The sequence below is a fragment of the Corapipo altera genome, unplaced genomic scaffold (assembly GCF_003945725.1).
Source record: "Corapipo altera isolate COAL_440 unplaced genomic scaffold, ASM394572v1 23, whole genome shotgun sequence".
Classification (NCBI taxonomy): Eukaryota; Metazoa; Chordata; class Aves; order Passeriformes; family Pipridae; genus Corapipo; species Corapipo altera.
In genome coordinates this window covers 635,780-650,267 of record NW_020884878.1, presented here as the reverse complement: position 1 = coordinate 650,267, position 14,488 = coordinate 635,780, and the positions used below count along the sequence as shown (strand labels likewise).

Genomic DNA, 14,488 nt, shown 5'->3' with positions numbered 1-14,488 from the left:
GCCTTAGGAAAGGTCCCTCTCCAGCTCTCTTGTGGCTCCTTTCGGTACTAGAAGGAGCTGTAAGATTTCCATGGAGCTTTCTCTTCTCCAGGTTTAACAGCCCCAACTCTCAGCTTTTCCCCACAGAAGAGGTGCTCCAGCTTTCTGAGATCTTTGTGGCTTCCTTTGGACTTGCTCCAGCAGCTTCACATCCTTCTTATGTTGGGCACTCCAGAGCTGGACTCAGAACTCCAGGTGGAGTTTCTCCAGAGCAGAGTAGAGGGGGAGAATCCCCTCCCTGGACCTGCTGCCCACTCTGCCTTTGATGCAGCCCAGAATACGATTGGTTTATGAGCCTTTCTTCTTCACACTTCCCCTCCCTTTTCATTTCAGGCAAGTCAGGAGGACAGCTCTGCACCAGTGGTGATGGAGCCAAGGCTGGACACTGCTTTACCTCCTGCATTTTAAGTGCATTTTAAGAGCCATTCCTTAAGCAGACTGCAGTGCTGCTCCTTTCATTGTCTGTCTCCCAAATCCACCAGCACAGCTCGGCACTCCTTGTCACCTCCTGGGCTCACAGTGGGTGTCACTGACCCACCAAATGGAGCTGCCACATCTTTCCTGAGCAGCCAGCGAATAGATCACACTCTCAAATCACTGCCTGGAAAGTCTGCATGGTATGTGGCTTAATTTTCTTTTCCATAATGTGAAATCCAATCTGAAATGCACAGATTAGTTTACTAATCTGTGTAAATCCTATTAATAGCACTTGCGCTGCTGTGCTCCCATTCACATTCTAACAAATCTGTTTGGACTGGCTTGGTTTTCCCTCATCTCCTGCAAGACCTTCACACCTGGTTGTGGTCACGTCTTCACAAAATAGCTGGCCACTAATGGAAACTTGAGCTTTACACTCATCTCTCGTATTTTAATTCGTGTCCCATGGTCCATCACGTTCTGGATCAAAGCATTAGTGCTGTAAATCAACATGGTGCCATCGAAGCTAAAGGGATTGTACAAAGGATTACACAGCTTCAGTGGGGAAGGGCACAGCCCCTCCTTTGCCCCAGCATCACTGGCTTCTTCCCCTGCTCCCACTGCTCCATGCCCCACACAGCTCCCACTGGTACCACAGTGACTCCATCCTGCCCTGGGCACCTTGCCCGAAACTAGGCCCAAACACCAGCAAAGGACCTGCTTGAAGGAAGGAGGCAATGGACAGTCTCTGGAGACACTGGATGTGTTCACACCAGCCCCAAGCACATCCCCTTCTCACCTGTGGGTTTCAGGTGGCACACCCAGCACCAGGGCTTGTGACTGTCAGAAAGAGCATCCTTGCTGGCAGCTGGGTGGGCTGCAATAATTTCCCCTGAGCTCAGTGATGCCTCTCAAAGAGAAGGCACCCTCTGTTCTGCTACAGAATGAACCATTCTGTATTTGAAACAACAATATTTACTTTACCTATAGTGGACTCCAGTGGCTCCCTACGTTGCAGTTGTGGTGAGAGGGGTCAGCACCAGGAATGGCAGAGGAGGAATGTGGGGCTTGCATGCCTGGCTCCAGCTTCCTAATCAAGCTGTGCATTAATTAGCTAGTCCATCTCCACACTGCTGTCCCCTGCACTTCATTTCACCACCATCCCAGAGTCCTTGTAACTGAGCTCCTTCCATCATGGCCACAGCCTCAGCCCATCCCACAGGACACCAGCTCCACACTGAGCCAGGACCATGCTGTTGCCTTGGTGTAAAGAGTCCTCCATGACCTTGGACCTGGCTGGAATTTGCCAAAACCAGCCCTTGGGAAGGACTCTGAGCTGTTGTCACTCCTGACCTGTGCCCTTGCAGCCTTCCAGCACCTGCTGGTGCATCCCATACCACGTGCCAGGCAGGAGTGGATGGATGTGGGAGAAGAAACCCTGCCAGGCAAAAAGCTCCCCAGACTTACCAGCTGGGAAGTTTTAACAGAGAACAGGAGAACATGAGAACTCTCAGGTGACGAAGAGAAAAGATCTCTAGATCGTGGAAAGGGAAGGGTTTGAGTTAAAACTCCATTTACACAAGTCCACAGTAGGACAAACCCACTCCTGATCTCCCTGACAAGGGATCCCTGCTCCTTGCACAAGTCTGTTGTCTGTGTGATCCTCATCATCCAGCTCTTCACAATTCCCAGGGCCAAGCAAGGCTCTGAAGTGCTTTCACTAACCTCAATAAAAAGGCTGGATCTGCAGTGGCAAGTCAGCTACAGCAGAGCCCTGGATATGTTTCCAATGGTTTTTCAACCAGAGGGTTAAAAGAATTATTAGCACAAAGGATTTGTAGCTCTTCTCTTTTCTTCCCCATAGCTGAACTGCATCTACTCCCCATCCAAAAGCATGTGGATTTTCTCTCATCACTGTAGAAACTTTTCAAGGTCAATACAGCTTCCCTCTCACCTAGTTTTCCCTAAAATGGTTTTAATATTTTTTTATTATCTGAATAATTCCTAGTGGTTTACATGAATACTAACTCAGGAATTGTTTGTAATTCCTCAGTATCATGGAAGAAATGTTTTAAAAGCATTACCCACACTCAAGAAATTCTCCCCAAATTCTCTTTTACGAAAGGTTCTTACTTGTTACCTTTGTTAAAGCTTGCCTGTGAAGCAGCCATTTGTTTGTAGACCTTTAATCTCTTGGTAAAGGTGCCTGCTGTGAGATATTAAAATGCCACAGAGAAAGAAAAAACCCAAACATGAAAAAATAGAGGAATTTTTGGAGAGAGCCTACTGGCCAAATACAATATGTGGCCAGACAGAATCAGAAGCACTGGCTGCAGTACAAACCCAAGAGGCATCAGACGAACCACCTCAGCCACAATGGTAATGGTTCACCAGAAAAAGGAATGTAGAAAACAAAATGGGGGGAAGATCCCCCCCCACCCCTTCCTCCTCTGCCTTACCCCCAAAAGACTATCTGACATGGCTGATACTTCCACTGCATGCAAATGTGCCACTTGGGAAAGGCAAACAGGGACTTGCTTGCTGGCTGGGAATTTTGACTACAGTGTCATGCCTGCCCAACCCTGTGCAGGCAGACCTCAGGAAAAGTGATGCTTAAAATACTAAGGGTGAGATGAGAGCAGGGGAACAGCCCATCTCAACCCTTTGTACATTCACTGAACTCCTTTGTAAAACTGCCATGATTTCTATCACCTTTGCTGCAGAGCATCAGGTACCGATGGCTGGAGACCTTGTTGCAACATCCAGCTCATGTGTGCTCACAGCCAGCCTGTGCCCATCCATCCCATGCCCGTTTTGTCCTTCCCCTTAAATAGCTCTTTCCCCTTGGACACGATTATAGGGGACAGTCACACTCCCTTCTCTCACCTCTGCCTTTACTGCACAGCCTAACCAAGCTGTGCTGGAAGCTGGCTTGCAAAGAGCTCCTTTGAGCTCCTTGTCCCGATGTCAAAACCTGTGTCACATGCCATGATCAGCTGAGACACAGCACACTCTGGAAGAGCCCTGCTGGTTTCATACACCCAAGGAGCTCACAAGTCACCTTCCCCTCCCTGTTGCAAACAGTCCTTGAATGAACACACAGGAGAGTTCAGTTCGCCATTTGCCAGGAGGGTTCATCCAAAAGGTGAACTTAACTCACAGCTGCTTTTCAAACCCCGCCCAAGGATGGACTCAGGAGCTCCAGCTGCTCGTTCTCAGGCAGTATCAGGACTTTCTGCCCCTACCTGTCCCCAGGAGAGGGCTGCTACCTTGCTGTGGTCTTGGCAGAAGTAACGGTGTGTCCCCTCCACGGTCATCTCAGAGTGCAACCTACTGCCCTAATGTCCTCTGCAGCAGCAGGTGGCTTCAGCTGGAACATCAAGTGGTTGCTCATGCTTTAGCTGTGGGAGAACAGATCTTTGGGAAAGATAAGATGGACGGGATCTCATGAAGGCTAGGAGTGGGGCTAAAAGCCTGGATCACGGAGAACTTTTCAGCCTGGTTCATTTTAGATTTGGCTTCAGAAATTCAGGGTTCAATTTCTGCTGCAAAGTTTGATGTTGATTCCTCGAACTCACCTGTAGCATCTCCTGCTTCCACCCAGCACTCGCCACAGTGTCAAGGGAATATCTGCATCGCCTGTTGTAAATGTGCTCTGGCAGCAGTGAGAGAAGAATTACTATACAATTTTGTCTACAACAGCCCTGCAAACTTCTTTTACACCTACTTGGAGTGTAAGTTTTCTATCGCGGAGCAGCCTCTCCTCTATCTCCAATGCTGAGTTGCACAGGACCCCACCTTTAGGGAAGCCTCCACGTGTCACTGTGGTAAAACTCCCTTTCAAATGAATTTTAATGGAAGTATTTGTATTTAATATTGGCTCCTGTGTAAAGGATCAAAGTTCTGGCCCTTGGTATCTCTCCATCCTCCATGAACAAACACAAGTAAGCTGCCAACACTCCTCAAAGCTGTATCCTACAGCTCCTTGGTCCTGCTGAGGTCCGTATGCTTGGGAAGAAGATACAGGTGTGCCAGCAGTGGCCATGACCATGATGACTTTAAGGCAGAGGAATGCTTTGGAAAGTGAATGCCTTTCATAAAAATCCCCCAAATATTTCATTCTGTCCTCATGCTCAGCCAAACAGCTTCTCCAAGTACCCATCTATTACAACTAATAATAAAGGTAAGTTTCTACTCTCATGACCTTACCTCACTAAGTGTAACCCCATGTGCTTTCACAGATGTGCTTTGGGAGCTCTTCCATAAGTGGAATTGCTGGAAATCTCCAAGAATTGAAATGACTTCACTTGATATTTAAAGAGATGAGAAAAAAGGGAGCGGAGAGAAATACAGTCAGTAGATTAGACACTGTCATCTGATCCACTCAAGGTACAAAGGACATTAAACAGAACTGAAACTCAAATTTAATGAAGCTGAGAGACACAAACTTGTGTGTAATTAGCTTGCAAGATTCACTGCCACAAAGTATCATGGAGGCCAAGAGCCTGTCACCAAAATTGTGGAAATACATACATTTATACACACATACATATAAAAGTGTATATATATATATATATATATATATATATATACACACACCTACATGTGAGCGTGTAACTGTGTTCTCTCGGGGCTGAAAAGGACTTGACAACACCATTCAGTCTTTTCCCCAGATCCAAGACAAGATCAAATAGACGTCGGTATTTTCTGACAGATGTTTGTCTAGACCTGTTTTTAACAGAGAATCTCCCACCTCCCGGGGCAATTTATTCCAATGCTTCCTTTTCTTCTTCACCTTTCTCCACACACACACACACATATTTTTATCTCAGAAGGTGAGCGGAGCAGCCTCTGATGACTTGCACATCAAAAGGCTTGTTAACTCATTTCTCATGGCAAGATCTTTCTTGTGAATGACGTACGAGCCCAGAAGATCCCATCGTGACCTGAGGTGACAGGCTGAGCTTGGGGGACCAGCAGATGGGTTAAGGAGGGGCAAATGGGAAAGGAGGGGGAAATTCAGTCCTTTCCTTATTAACCCATCAGATTTGTCTGCTGATAAAAGAGAGACCAACTTTGTATACCCCATTTTTAGGCTCAAACAATAAGCTCCTCTGTTTTTTTTGATAAAATAAATACATTTTTGGCTTCCTCAGCAGCCACCTCAGAGGAGATGCTGTCCTGTCAAACTTAAGTAAGGCAAAGGAGGGGATGAGGAATGAGGCTGCGCAGCTGGAATATGTAAATGGCAGGATGGAGAGTAGCACTTTCCCAGCCACGCTGGATATCTATTACCAGTCCACTTTTGGACTGACAATGCACCAAATGTTTCATTGCCTGGGGCCTTACAAAGCTGACCGGCTTTTTTAGCTGAGAGCACTAATGTAGAAAGGCAATTGGGAATTAATTATTTAATGTGGTTCTTGTTGGTAGAAAGCTTCCACCCCTCCTGCATCTCAGCTACCATTATACATATGTTGCTTTTCTTCAGACTACAGTGATTAGGCAGCAGCGGAAAATGACCGCTAAATCCTGTTCCCACTTGCAATGAACTCCATTTAAATCGACAGATTTGCATTCAATAACCAAGGGCAGAGTTTAACCCTGTGCTGGGAGAGCATCATTTGTGACAAAAACCATAAACAGATCTGTTTCCATTTCTGAAAATAAGCCGTCTCATACCTCTGCTCCCAAGGTCCCTCTTTGATAGGCAGCAGAAGAGTACTGTTTAAAAATTAAAATCCATACGAGTAGCCCTATTAGGAAATCAGACTGAGCTCCCTTTAATGTGGCTGTTTGGATGCCTCACTGGAGCAGGCAGAAAGGTGTATCCCGAATCCACACCGCATGTTGGTTCAGCTCCAGCTTCTCCCGGATTCTCAAGATAAGCATCTATTTCATTTAGAGCCTTTTTAGTTATGACCTGTGAAGAAGCAAATGTCCTTTTGAAGATCTCCCTGCAACAGCTGCATACCAGAGAGTCCCGGCCAAGTTACTTGAAGAGCTTAAGGATCAGGCCCCAAGTATTTAAAAAATAAAGTGCAAAATAAGGTTCTGCAGCAGGGCTGAGAAGGGGCATGAACTTACCTGTCAGCCATCATACATGAGAAATTGGTAACTTCTTCCCCGCAGTCATCACCTCTGGAATCATTCCGGAGGAAGCTCTGACAGGAGCCCACTAAAATTCAGTGTAGTGAATTAAACCGGGAATTAATTTATTGCAATGTGTCATATTTTTCCAAACACAAAATATACTGGGTTAGCTTTTTTTTTTTTTTTTTTTTTTGGCTCTTCAGATGAAAGGAATACGGCTGTACAGATGTGCTTTTCTGAGATCCAGTGGCATGAAACCTGAAATGCCCCAGCAAGTTTCAGGAGCGAGAAGTTTTAATCACCATGGAAGCACAACACTTTTGAAGGTCTATGAAATTATACACCCAGGTCTGAAGAAAGGGTAAACTTATCTGTCTGGGCAGATCTGCTGATAAACAGAGACAACTCATTTTCTTCTGGAAAGCTGCATTCTATGTTGTTTGAAAAAATAATCAGCTGTTCAAGACAGGTTTATGCTGGGAAGGGGAAGGACAAAAAAAAAAAAAAAAAAGCAGTGCTGGGAGAGACTTTCCGGAAGGGAAAAGGAAAGGCAGTGTGAAAGTATTCCCATCAGTTAAGTGATTCCCTGCAAATTCAGGAGGTGGAAGAGATGATGAGCTGAGCATCTCTCAGGGCCAGACAGAGCAAGGCTGGCGACGACAGAGGCATATGGAGACCCACCCAGGGCGCAGACAGAGCAGAGGACCCCCAGACCTCGGCTTACGCAAGGTGACCTTTCCCCTCTCTAAAATTTCAAAGCTGGCGTTGCCGGCGCTGAACAGACTGTGTGCCATATGTAACATGACCTCAGCTCTGCTCTGCCAAGCCACTGATGGCATCACTAATGAGAGGTGAAAGGTCCCCTCCTTGCAGCTCACTCGGAAACCCACCGAGGCGGCGGGTGCGGGACGGGCCCCCCAACCCTGTAGCCCTGCAGGCAGACACTCACTGTCCCCCTGACCCCACATCCCTGCAGGCAGGGGCCTGCTGCCCCCCAACTCCATATCCCCCTGGGCAGGTGCCCACTGATCCACCACAGGCAAACACACTCATACAAGGGGTTGATGGTGCCTCTTCCCTTGGCCCAGCTGAAACTGGCACAGTCCCCCAGCAATGGAAATATTTCAGTACCCAAATGCAAAGCAGGTAGGCAAAGAGAGCCCTGGATGTAAATCCTGTCCCTGGTCCAGCTGCCACCCTTCCAGCCACTGGGCAAGCACCTTGCTCTGAGCATGAATCATGACTGGGCATTACTGGGTGGGGAGAAGGATTTGGGCTAGAGGATGATGTGAAAGGAGGGGGTCCTTGGGCTGCCCTCCTCAAGCCAGGAAGGGCCTGAAATTTAACTTATTTTCTTTTCCAGTATTTTGCACTAAACCTGTTGCAGTGTCTTGCACAAAAAAACCCAAAACCAAAACCAAAACAAACCGCGTTTCCCCACACACCCTTTTTTTCCTTTCTTTTTTTAATAAGGAGGTTTAGGTTCTTTTTGCAGTTTTCCCGGTGTCCAGCGCCCCCCTGCCCCAGCCATCACCTAAAAAAAGGGACAGATGGGACCCGCCCACGCTCCACTCCTGAGCATCCGTCTTCCTGCCCTGGACACACGTGGGCATGGTCCATGTGCTCCTGGGTGGGTGTCACGGGTGTGGGGTTCACGCGTGTTGGGGGGGGGGTGTACACGTGGGTGGACACCTGGACACAGGGCTGTGGGAGCGTTCACATGGCTCGGTGTGTGCTCACACGGGTGCCTGCCCACAGGTGAGGGCAGGCAGGGATGTCTGTGCCACATGAGGAGCTGTACACACAGGAGGGTGTGCATTCGGGGCGGGCGGGGGGGGAATGTGCGCACACGTGGGTAGGGGAGTGCACACAGGTGGATTTTGGGGTGTCGGCACCCCGGGGAGGGTCACAGGTGTGTGTGTGCACATCGGTGGTGAGCACACATGGGTATTTGTGGGCACTGGGGCACTGCCCGTGGGGTGTCTGGGTGTACAAGGGTGGGTGTTACAGCGCGGGCTTGGCGTGGGTGGCCCTGCACCCCCATTCCAGCCCCGGGACCCCGTCGGGACAGGGCTGGAGCAGCCCCTCCTGGAGCGCAGAAGGCGCCCGAAGTTTTTTTCTCTTTCGCAAGTGACTCATTCCTGGCAGATGTGGCACCGCTGAGGTGCAGTGAGGACCCACCCACCCACTCAGTACTTATATTCCACCACCCCCCCCGCGACCGTGCTCCTGCCTCCCCACAGAGGGCCAAACCCCGCGGGGAAGGGGCTGGCTTTACCCCTCGCTGATTTTCTGCCGGGGATTCATTTTTACATCGCATCCGGCGCTGAGAAATTAAATTATTCGTTTCAAATACTTATTCCACCCCCCCTCCCCCCCCCCTTCCAGCACACCCTCCTCTCACAGGGGGGCAGACGAAGGTGCCCACACGTGTCGGGTTGCGCTGGGACATATCCCACTGCCGGCCGCGGAGTGGCTGCGGAGGGGCAGCAGGGACATGTTTTTCTTTCACGGAGGAGGCACATCTCGGGGGAACATCCTGCCGGTTGCGGGGAAGCAGCGCTCGAACCCGCGGCAGCCCCGCGCCTGGTTTGGCCGCAGCCGAATTCCAGCTGCATTATCTTACTTTAAATAAATAAATAAATAAATAAATAAATAAAATTTAAAAAAATAAGGCTGCAGGAGTTGCAACTACCATTGTCTCGGGTACCGGCAGATGCCATTACGCCGAGAAACGAGAGGAAAACAACGTCGCGACAAACGCGAAGCGCCGCGCTGATACCGCGCGGGTCACTGCGCGCCCGCGGGAGGCTCCCAGCCCCTCCTGGAGCGGGAATCCCACCTCCCGCCGTGGGACTGCCACCCCCCGTGGGTGGGGGTGCAGACCCTCCCGGTAGCGCTCAGGGGCTTCGAGGAGGTGTGAGCAGCTGAGGATGCAGCGGGTGGGGGTCTCCCCCCTCCGCGTGGGGGGACTGCCACTGACGGGGGGAGCTGCGCACTCCGGGGGCGTGTGGGCACTCGAGGGTCGTGTGGCGGACACGGACACGCGGGGGAGATGCAGCCCAGCCAGTGCCGGCTGGAAGACGAGCCGGCGGGCTTCTGTGCTGAAAAGGAGTTAAACCCCGCCGTTGTCCTTTGATTTAGGAAATGGCTCATCCAATTCAGTTCCAGATTATTCAGGGGCAGGCTGCCTCGCTCGCTCCCTCTCTCCCCACACCAGCCCAAACATCTTGAAGTAATCAGCAGCTGAGAACGGAGACGTCCCCCTGGCATCTCAGGTTAAAGAAGGAGGTCCAGGAAAATGTGGTAGAGCCATTACAAGAAACCTGAGATGCATTCATCAGAGACTCCAATTGCCATCGCATTAGGATTGATTAGAGACCAGCAGTACCGTAATGACCCGGAAAGCGGGGCATACGGGGATTATTAATATCAGACTTCTCAAAAAAAAAAAAAAAAAAGGAGGGAGGGGAAAAAAAAAGAGGAAAAGAGGGAAGGAGGAGGAGGGAAAATGAGGGAAAATTTAAAAAACAAAAGCGCATCGCGGGGCTCCTGCTCGGATGCAGACTTACCTGAGAGCACAGGCACCGGCTAGCCTCAAGGACGAGAATTTATCTAACTTCTAGGAAAGAAAAAGCAAACAAATATGGGGGAAACCCCCATCTCTGGGCACCCTTAAATGGCCCTCCTCCGTGTACGGCTCGCACAGAGACTCCCAACTCCGCGGCCTCGGGGCCGGGCGGGCTGCGGTTCGGGGGTCCCAGCCGGGGGCTCCCCCACCCAGGCCAAAGGACGCCAGTCCCCGGGCTGGCGACAGCAAGGACAAGTTAAGGAGCCACCAGAGAGGGGCAAGGAGACCTCGATGGCTCGTCTCCTTCTCAGTTCCCTGCGCCAAAACAAATCAGCCCCTCCTGGTCTCGGTTTAAATGTAGCTCACTGGATAATTAACTCCATCTTTCCAGCCCTGCTTTAACTGTTTATTTAGTGTCACCCCATATTACCATCACTAGCACTTTCCTCTGAACAGGAGGAGCTGGAGGGTTTCACCTCCCAAAAGGAAATTTTTCGTAGCTTAAAAGAATCAGCATCCAGGAGGTACATTAGCAAAGAGAATAGAGGGGGACAAGGACTGGGGGTCCTTTGGGAAAAGCAGGAGAAAATAAGGGTGGAGGGGGGACAGGAACAGAAAGACGTATCGGCCCTCGGAGAGAAAAAAAAAAAACAACGCGTGATCACCTCTAATCCTTTGAAAAATGTCCCGGTAAGTGCGCGAAGAAAGAGCCCTTTGTGCCCTGGGGATCGGCCACGCCGGGAAGGCCTTATCCTTATCCTCATCCTGCCCCACCATCCCGGCCCGGCCCTGCCCTCCTCCGGCAGCCCCGGCCGGGCCTGACCCCGCCGGGTGCGGGGGGACCCCCGCGTCGGGCACCCCCGGGGTACAGGGCCCGGGGGGCCCGGGCAGGGACGCGGCCCCCGCCCCGCGGACACCGGCTTTGTTTTTACAGGTGTCGGGAGGGCAATTTACTAACAAGCAATTAAAGGTCGCACCGGTTTGCAGGAGCGCCGGGCCAGAGGCTCCTGCGAGAGAAGAGCCGTGCATATGGAGAGGGGTTTGTCCTTCCTCATTAAAAAATAGAATAATAAAGGGGCGGGGGGGGAGGGGGGGAAAGAGAGGGAGAGAAAGAAAATACAAATCCTTTATTGTTGGGGAATAAGCCGGGAAGCTGGCTGTCTCCCTGCGCCTCGCATTCGGCAGGGAAGGCGGCGCGGATCCGGTATCACGTTGCAGATCCTCACTCGAGATAACGAAATGCGATCTATTTTTCAGAACAGCAAGTGGATGGGAAAGGAGCCTCTACAACACAAACCTCATTGACTTAATGGGTCGGTTTTGGATTTCGCCTTCGAAAGGTTCGGCAAGCGGCAGCGTTGTGTTTCTGCCCCGCCGGCTCCCAGCCTTCAGCCCCGGTTCCTCATCCCGACGAGACGCGGCTCCAAAAAAAAAAAAAAACAACAAAACCATTGCTGGTTTTATTTAGTTGCTCTATTTGTTTCCTTCAGACCCTCACACTTAAAGAAAAAAAAAATAAAATTTATTTTTGCTTGGGAAAGAGCTTTATTTCTAATTTCGTGGGTACAGGGGGGATGTATTCGGGCTATTTTTTCCTGATTTGTTTTGGCTTTCTGTCGAAATCGAGGAAAAGCCGCAGAGCGTTGCATGGGCTGCATCTTCATCCCCGCTTCGCGCTGTATAAAACCACATCGAATAAACAAGGGAAGAGATGAATTTCCCGCACAAACAGAGCCGATGGGTGCCCGGGCAAGGGGGGCGAGGAGCGGAGGGCCCCTCGTCCGACCGCCCCCTCTCCGCGGGCGCGGAGCGGGCAGGCCCCGACGGCGGGGGACAGCTCTGGGGGGCTCTGCCCGAGCGGGGAGCGGGGTGATGCTGCCGGGGTGATGCTGCCGTGCTGCTCCTGCTCCGCCGGGAAAGGAAGGACCGAGAGCGGCCGGCGGCAGCTCCGTGCCGTTGTGTTGTTCGGTAGCTTTATCCTCATTTGCATCTGCCTGGTTTATATTTTTATTTTTGTTTTTCGAGCGGCTCGAAACTATTTTTTCTCTGGGTGGTTTTCAAGGGTTAAATGGGATGGGGTGTTCTGGGAATACATGGACCTCTTTCCGCGATTTAAAATGAAAGGTTCCCAATTTTTCGAAAAACCAACCCCGGGCCACAACGAACATTGATGCTGAGCGGTTCTCGCCTGCAGTAACTCCCAGGTAGATCCCGGAGGGTCAGTCCCCTCCTTGTGTGAGTTTTGATGAGACGCAAGAATAAAGTCCCGCTCGGGAATCGCGAGGATGCCTCGGCTCAACCCTCGCCCTTCCCTATCAGCAGTTCCGCCGGCCACATTAGGATAATTTGCTTATTTCCAGTAAGAGCAGTGTTTGTTTTGTCGACCTTTTAAAGGAGGGGGGGGGAAAAAAGAAAAAAAAATAAAGAAAAAAATAAGAGAAGAAATGTGAGGGCAAGAAAAAGCCGCTCTCGTTAAAATGGCCAGGGGCTTTCTCAACCCCGAGTTGCGTTTCTCTCCTTCTCATCCAGAAGTTACAAACCCTCAGATCTCTGCTCTTCCCGAAGTGAGCACCTTATTAGAAAGAAGAAAATAAAGTAAAAAATTAATAACAAAAGACAGGAGCGATGGAGGAGCCCACCCCCAGGCTGGGCAGGGCGCTGTTCCTCCAGGACGCGGCCGCGGGCGAGCCCATGCCTTATAATTCTGCGCACTTGCTCCAGACTTTAGGGTATTAGTTGATTTTAGAGCCGGGTTTAAGGCTTCGTTCCGGTCCCCACACAGCTGCCTTGTCAATAAGGATCTGTTCCAAGCAGACATTCCTTCTGGGAGGACATTGCAGCTCTTTAAGACTTCATCTGCAACATCATAAGTACTAAAATAAAATGGCAAGGGAAAATTACCAGACACATGGTCATGGGATATGGAAGAGCCCTGACTCCAGCGGACATAGTACAGTCGCTGTACAGACTGGGTGGCAAGGGCTTAATTTAAACAGCCCCGAGACGCGAAATACGTGGGAAAAACAACAATCTGGATTTAGGAAAATATCGGGACCGGCCTTTCCCATGTCGTATCGCGGGCAGAGGCTGCGGGCAGGGAGCGGGCAGCGGGAGAGCCGCCGGCCCCGGCTCCGAGCCCTGCGGCTCCCCGGCTGTGAACGGGCTCCTCTTCACTTGGAGCACTAAACTCAAATAAATCCGACTTGGAAGGTCAAATAAATCCGACTGTCTTTAGTGAGGACAAACAAGTTTTAAAGAGCCCCGCGATGGCTCTTGACACCCACGGAGCGAACTCATTCTTGAATCCAAAGCGTTCTGGAGTGTGCTGAAAATACGGGTTTCGACTTATCTAATCAAAGATAAATACAGCCATAAAGGCACCCCCTGCCCCCCGCGCCCTGCCCTTATCTCACCGCATTGTCCTCACCTCCCTGCTGACAATAGATTATCTTTGCTTAGGGAGCCTAATTGTTTTCTAATTTTTCAAATAATTGCTTTTGAGTGAGGTGTGCAAATGAGGATTAGGCTAATTAAAGCGCCGCCGATGGGTGCAGCGCCGCTGCCCGCCGCCCGCACGGGGCTGCCCCGACCCGTCGGGACCCCCCCGAGGGGAACTGGGCAAAGCTGGGGGCAGGAAGGGGCGCACGGGTCCCCGCGTGTCATTTAGCCATTCACCAAACCATTATTTATTCATCCTCAGCACTAGGGTAATTAAATACGGGGTGCCTTGGCAGGGGACGGCCAGCGGCCGGGGGGGGTGAGGACGAGGAGGAGGGGGGGAGGGGGAGAAAGGGGTTTTGGGGCAGAAAAAAAAAAGATGGAAGAAAGCAAGCAAGCAAGCAAAAAAGAAAGACAAGAAGAGCCCGGCGGGAGCAGCTTCCCCGGGGATGCGCCCGGGGGCGCGGGCGGCGGGGCCGCACCCGCGCAGAGGCGGCGGCGGGACGCGCAGCCGCGGCCGGGGCCGTGTCCGGGGCCGTGTCCCCGCCGCCAGGCCCCGCCCGCCCGTGCCGAGGCTCTGCCCGCCGGGCCGGGCTGGGCTGGGCTGGGCTGGGCTGTCCGGGCTGGGCCGGGCCGGGCCGGGGGTGCCCAATCAGCGCGGCGCGGGGGCTCGGGCGCTTTAAGCGCGGCGGCGGCGGAGCGGGGACAAAGTCCCCCCGGCGGAGCGACGAGCATCCCCGCTCAGCCTGACACACCGCCCCCGGCTGCCGCAGCGCCTCCCCGCTCTGGGGCCGCCACCGGCACCGGGATCGGGATCAGCACCGGGACCGGGCCCGGCGGGCGCCTCCCCCGCGCCCCTCCGCCGCCGCGCTCCCGCGGAGTGCCCTCCTCCTCTTCCTCCTCCTCCTCGTCCTCCTGCGGCCGCCGCCG

The 14,488-nt window shown here is 51.8% G+C and overlaps 1 long non-coding RNA gene across 1 annotated transcript; it reads right to left on the bottom strand.

The window, feature by feature from the left end:
• Window positions 1-4,744: 4,744 nt before the first annotated feature.
• On the bottom strand, window positions 4,745-10,236 carry LOC113944717. Its single transcript, XR_003526763.1, has 3 exons — window positions 10,122-10,236; window positions 6,544-6,634; window positions 4,745-4,762 (listed from the first exon to the last, which is right to left on the bottom strand). It is a non-coding gene; the product is annotated as an uncharacterized LOC113944717 (long non-coding RNA).
• Window positions 10,237-14,488: the final 4,252 nt, after the last annotated feature.